Source organism: Lipotes vexillifer, unplaced genomic scaffold (genome assembly GCF_000442215.2).
Source record: "Lipotes vexillifer unplaced genomic scaffold, Lipotes_vexillifer_v1.1 scaffold251, whole genome shotgun sequence".
NCBI classification, from domain to species: domain Eukaryota; kingdom Metazoa; phylum Chordata; class Mammalia; order Artiodactyla; family Lipotidae; genus Lipotes; species Lipotes vexillifer.
In genome coordinates, this window is record NW_006770868.1 from 516723 (window position 1) to 523806 (window position 7084).

General features: G+C 39.1%; 1 pseudogene; it reads left to right on the forward strand.

The window, feature by feature from the left end:
- The first annotated feature begins 6085 nt into the window (after positions 1 to 6085).
- LOC103082621 (60S ribosomal protein L39 pseudogene) lies at positions 6086 to 6238 on the forward strand (annotated as a pseudogene).
- Positions 6239 to 7084: the final 846 nt, after the last annotated feature.

Genomic DNA, 7084 nt, shown 5'->3' on the forward strand with positions numbered 1-7084 from the left:
CAGATTCTGAACCACTGCGCCACCAGGGAAGCCCCACAATTTACTTTTAGAGTTAAGGAAAATTTCCCAAATCAGGTGCCTTTAGAATCATGTTATCCTCACCTCCACCTCTGTCCCAGATAGAGTCAATCTACTTAACTGCATCATCCTGAAGGCAAAAACAGATCTCTGTCCCTCCCCTTAATGCCCATCCTTACTATGCTGATTCACATATATCAGATATTAGACTTTGGGAGGGAGAGGGGCCGGCAATTATAAGGGAAAAGTAAGTATTGGCCTCCTTCCTTTATATTTAGAGTGTTCTTTTTAAAAAACAAAACCAAAACAAACAAACAACCTGGTTGCACATTGGTATCAACAAAGACCATGTTTAAATTTGGATGCTGAATTCCTGGTAATTGAAGGGTTTGAATCATTCTCTCATGCTTTCATTCGTGTCTATTGTGCAGTGATTCTGTGCTAGTCATTGTGATAAGCACGAGAGGTACAACAGTAAGAAGACACACTGACTTAGGCCTTTCAACCCACCAGAACAGCAGAGAATTAGAGATCAGCTCTCCCTTGTCATTAGCTGAAAAAATTATTTTCTAAATGCATCTACCAAGAGCCCCCATGCTAGCCTGTTAGCCCCACCTGAGTGGCTTCAAACCTGGCAGCCCCATCCTCTTCCTCGGGGTGCTTGAGATTCTGATAATTCCTCCAGGAGATTCTCTCAGATTTGTCCTCCAACCATGTTACCTGTTCATTCAGCTTGATGTGACTTGAAATTTCAGAATTTGATTTTATTTTGTGGGATGTATTTATTTTTTAAATTCAAAAGAAATTCTGTTCATTATTTGAAAATTCAAATATTATGTGAAATATATGGTATAAAAGTGAAAGTCTACACCATGTCCCAGAGAAAGCCACTATTACTAGTTTGCTGTATTTTCCATTCATTTTTTTAAAGGTATAAATTAGCATATATTATTATATTTTAAGGGAATTATACTCTTCATACTATCTTTCGACTAGCTTTTTTCTCTAAACAATACATTCTAGATGTGTGCTGTTCAGTACAGTACTATAAGCCTCATGTGGGAATTCAAATTTAAATACATTAAAAAATTAAATAAAATTAAACCTTTAGTTCTTCCGTTACAGTTGCCACATTTCAAGTGCTGCAAGTGGCAAGTGGCTACTATATTGGGCAGACATAGAACATTTCTATCATCACAGAAAGTTCTATTAGCACTGCTCTACATAACTTTCCACGTCCATCTATAGACTTTCTGTTTCATTCTTCTTTTTTACCTCATCATTTTTCTTTGTATGAATATAGATCAATATACTTAATCATTTATACTGATAGACATTGAGTTTGTTTCCAGTTTTTCACAGTTGCAAACAATGCTGCAAAATACATCCTCATACATAAAATGTGCCTCACTTGTGCCCTGACTCTGCAGAAATGAAATCCCAGAAGTGAAGATGCTCAGTCAAAAGTTATAAAACTCAATTTAAATTTTCAGTTTTTAAAATAAAACCTTTGGGGCTTCCCTGGTGGCGCAGTTGTTGGGAGTCCGCCTGCCGATGCAGCGGACGCGGGTTCGTGCCCCGGTCCGGGAGGATCCCACGTGCCGCGGAGCGGCTGGGCCCGTGAGCCATGGCCGCCGGGCCTGCGCGTCCGGAGCCTGTGCTCCGCAACGGGAGAGGCCGCAGCGGTGAGAGGCCCGCGTACTGCAAAGAAAAAAAATAAATAAATAAAATAAAATAAAATAAAATAAAACCTTTGTTCTCCGGGAGCTGAGAATGAGAATAGATATCCCTATTGGTTAATCTGTCCGATTATATATCAATATAGGGTAGAAGAAAGGAAAATGGGCTGTGGCTTTGGGTAATTTTACTATCCACAAATTATAGCGGTACAATTTGTGAAGTTGCATCTTAAATGGAAATTTGGTTTTAAAACCAGTGTGGAAAGTAAAAAACACATAGTCATAAAATTGCCCTCAAAAAATCCCTTAACTTGTAAATAAACGTCATACCTTCTCTTAATAAGTCCTACATAGCCTGTCATTCCTCTATGGCAGGAAGCACTGAATGTTTAATGGGCCAGAAGCCAGATAAAGAAAGGGCCCCACTTTGGCTATCAATTTTCCCATCCATGAAATAAGTAGGTTGAAACTCCCAAACACATTTCCAGGCAAAATGGTCCATGACTCCCAAAAATGTACTGGCTAGACAATATCCCTTTAGTGACTGCCTGAAAGAAATAAACATAGCACCAGAAAAGCCAGATGTATAAAGAAAGTAAATAGTCATTCGATCATAAAATGTTTTTAATGAATCCAGTATTATAACACAATGTTTCTCAAGCCACTCACTATTTTAGAATATTCAAATAGATTGTACATACACAGATTTCCACTTCTGGCCATGATGGAATAACAGAGACTAGATTGATCCTAAGTCCTTAACTAATTAAAAAACAAAACCACACTAAATATGTGAAGCCTACCTTTTCAGACATTGGACAAGAGGAAGATCATGACAGGTTGTCTGAGAAAAAGGAAACAAATTAGTGAAACTTTGATTGCTGGATTTCTGCCTGGAGGCACAGTCAAGAGTGCAGAACATTTCTCCAAAGAAGGCATACAGGTGGCCAACAGGCACATGAAAAGATGCTCAACATCACTAATGATTACAGAAATGCAAATCAAAACTACAATGAGGTATCACCTCACAATGGTCAGAATAGCCTTCATCAAAAATTCTACAAATAATAAATTCTGGAGAGGGTGTGGAGAAAAGGGAACCCTCCTACACTGTTGGTGGGAATGTAAATTGGTGCAGCCACTATGGAGTTCCAGTATGGAAGTTCCTTCAAAAAATAAAAATATTACCATATGATCCAGCAATCCTACTCCTGGGTATCTATGCAGAAAAGACAAAAACTCTAGTTTGAAAAGATACATGCACCCCAACGTTCATAGCAGCACTATTTACAATAGCCAAGACGTGGAAGCAACTTAAGTGCACATAAATGGATAAAGAAGATGTGGTGTATATATATATACATACATACATACATACACACACACACAATGGAGTATTACTCAGCCATAAAAAAGAATGAAATAATGCCATTTGCAGCAACATGGATGGACTTAAAAAAAATGATACAAATGAACTTATTTACAAAACAGAAACAGACTCACAGACATAGAAAACACGTACAATTATCAAAGGGGTAAGGAGTGGGGAAAGATAAATTAGGAGTTTGGGATTAACAGATACACACTACTATATATAAAATAGATAAACAACAAGGACTTACTGTATAACACAGGGAACTCTATTCAATATCTTGTAATAACCTATAATGGAAAAGAATCTGAAAAAGAATATATATAGAGTACTGAATCATTTTGCTGTACACCTGAAATTAACACAACATGGTAAATCAACTATACTTCAATTAATAAGAAGAAAAAAATTAATATTGTAAATATTAAATACACTTAAATATAAAACAAGAAAAATTAAATTTTAAATTTTTTTTTTTTTTTTGCGGCACGCGGGCCTCTCACTGCTGTGGCCTCTCCTGCCGCGGAGCACAGGCTCCGGACGCGCAGGCCCAGCGGCCATGGCTCACAGGCCCAGCCGCTCCGCAGCATGTGGGATCCTCCTGGACCGGGGCACGAACCCGCGTCCCCTGCATCGGCAGGCGGACTCCCAACCACTGCGCCACCAGGGAAGCCCCAATTTAAAATATTTTTAAAGAATTAAAGTAGAACCTACACTTGTGTCCACATGTTGCCATTTATGGTGCTCATTATCATTTTGTAAATCTGTTCACCTCCAGTATTGGTGCCTTCAGATCAGAAAGATTCCCCTTACCTTTCATCACCAGTAGACTTGCCATTCATAAACCATCTCAGCTTCTATCCAACCTAAAATATCTTGGACGTCCCTGGTGGCGCAGTGGTTAAGAATCTGCCTGCCAGTGCAGGGGACACGGGTTTGAGCCCTGGTCTGGGAAGTTCCCACATGCCATGGAGCAACTAAGCCCGTGCGCCACAACTCCTGAGCCTGCGCTCTAGAGCCCGTAAGCCACAACTACTGAGTCCACGTGCCACAACTACTGAAGCCTGCGTGCCAAGAGCCTTTGCTCTGCAACAAGAGAAGCCACCACAATGAGAAGCCCACGCACTACAACAAAGAGTAGTACCTGTTCACCACAACTAGAGAAAGCCCATGCACAGCAACAAAGACCCAACATAACCACAAATAAATAAATTTGTAAAAAAACAAAGAAAATAAGGGAAGAGATCCCCCCTCCCTTTAATTAAAAAAAATCTTAATTTCACTTCAATTTTTCAAACATGTTGGAAAAGTTTTTATTTTATAAAATGGTAATAATTTGTTATAAAAACTACTAATACCCCAAATGAAACTGGATGCATGTCATAAGTAGATGATTCAAATTAAGGAGTGCCAATCATGAAAATATATTCAGCAACATGTAACCTTCTTTACAAATAAAAGAAATGTAACAGTAATGGAAAAAAGAATGCAGAGCACAGAGGAAAATATCCTGAACAGCATGGCTGTCTCACTAAGCTAAGGAGACAGATAATGGAGTTCAAAAAGTCTGAGGTGACTGGAAGTTGTTGGACAGAATTCCAGAAAGAAAGGAACAACACAGAAAAAGAGCTCTAGTGACCTACATAAGGAATCCTTTTCAGTCTTTGCTGAATATTATGACATGTGTCCACAGTATTGAGCAAAGAGTGACTGGGAAGCTTTAAGCTGAACAATTCTCAGATCTCAGACAGAGCTGGATATTTTCAAATTCCTGCCATCCTGATTGGAGCGCTCTCATTGATCACTCAGGATATTTAGTAAAGACCACAAAAGGGCCACATCTTAATAGTGAGGCTAAACTACCCCTAGATATCCCTGGACTATTCTAGTTCTTTCCTGACAAAAGTTATAAATAAGCCTCAAAATTATCACACTGAACTACAAGTAACTTAACTGCCTGCTAGAGCAAAGTCTAACGTTCTTCAGAGGAAGGCAATGAAATACAGATATTCAACAATTTAAAATCACAATGTCCAGCATCTAATTAAAAAATTACTAGACAAGCAATAAGGAGGAAAATATGACCCATAACCAGGAAAAATATCAGTCAATAGAAACAGACCCAGAATTGAAGAGATGAGGGAATTTGGAGACAAGGGCATTGAAACAGCTATTGTAACTCTGTTCAAATATTTAAAGGAAAACATGAAAAGTGGGGAGAGAAATGAAAGATAAAGAACTAAAAGGAGGGCTTTCCTGGTGGTGCAGTGGTTAAGAATCCGCCTGCCAATGCTGGGAACACGAGTTTGAGCCCTGATCTGGGAAGATCCCACATGCTGCGGAACAATTAAGCCCGTGCACCACAACTACTGAGCCTGTGCTCTGGAGCCCTCAAGCCACAACTACTGAAGCCCACACTCCTAGAGCCCGTGCTCTGCAACAAGAGAAGTCACCGCAATGAGAAGCCCATGCACCGCAGCGAAGAGTAGCCCCTGCTCGCAGCAACTAGGGAAAGCCCGCGTGCAGCAACGAAGACCCAACACAGCCATAAATAAATAAATATATAAATAAATTTATTTTTAAAAAAGAAATAAAAGGAACTGCTAGTGGAAAAATTATTGTACGATATTAACAGTTTTTTAGATACTGCAGAAGAAAAGCTCAATGAATGAAGACATAGCAATAAAAACCATCCAAATTGAGAGACAGAAAAGACAAAAGATTGAAAAACATGAACAGAGTCACAGTGACCCATGGGACAATATCAAGTAGTCTAACATATGTGTAATTGAGGTCTCAGAATAAGAGGAGGGAAGGAGGCATGCAGAAAAAATATTTGATGAAATAAAGGCCAAATTTTTTCAAAATTTGGTGAGAACTATCAATTCACAGAACTAAGAAACTAAATGAACCCAAAGCAGGGATAAAAATAAAACCACAAGAAGATATATCATAATCCAATTCCTGAAGTTTTCCTCCGCCATTCTGGTATGTGCAGTCGACTCTGTTCCTCACCATGTCTTCTCACAAGACTTTCAGAATCAAGTAATTCCTGGTCAAGAAAAAGCAGAATGATCCCATTCCTCAGTGGATTTGGTTGAAAACTGGTAATAAAATCAGGTACAACTCCAAGAGGAGACATTGGAGAAGAGCCAAGCTGGGTCTATAAGGAATCGCACATGAGATGGTACACATATTTATGCTGAACCAAGGTCATTTGCATCTTACCATCTCAACCTGAAAACCACTACTATCTGGACAACTGGATGTATTTTATTGGGAAAATGATTTTTCTCTGTTTTAGTTTATCTGCACTAGTAGTTTGGCTCAGAAATAAATATGAGAATCTTTTGTTGGAAACAAAAACAAAACCAAAAATCAAATTCCTGAAAACCAATGACTAAGAGCAAATCTTAAGAGAAAGCAGGAAAAAAAAAAGTCATTGAATATACAGGACAAAAGAGTTACATTTCGGGCTTCCCTGGTGGCGCAGTGCTTGAGAGTCCGCCTGCCGATGCAGGAGACGCGGGTTCGTGCCCCGTTTCGGGAGGATCCCACGTGCCGCGGAGCGGCTGGGCCCGTGAGCCATGGCCGCTGAGCCTGCACGTCCGGAGCCTGTGCTCCGCAAATGGGAGAGGCCACAACAGTGAGAGGCCCGCATAACGCAAGAAAAAAAAAAAAAAAAAAAAAAGAGTTACATTTCTTGTCAGACATTATGCAAGTCAGACATAACGGAAGTGCTGAAACTGTCAACCTAGAATTCAATACCCAGTGAAGATATCTTTCAAAAATGAATGCAAAATAAAGATCATTTCAAACAAACAAAAATGAGAGAATTTGTCACCAGCAGAATGCACTGCAAGAAATGATAAAGAAAATTTCTCAGATGGAAGGAAAATGATACCTGATAGAAAATTGGATTACACAAAGGAATAAAAAAAATGCCAAAAGTGATAAATATGTGGATAAATATAAAATACTTTTATCCCCTCTATTTTTTTTTTTTTTTTGCAGT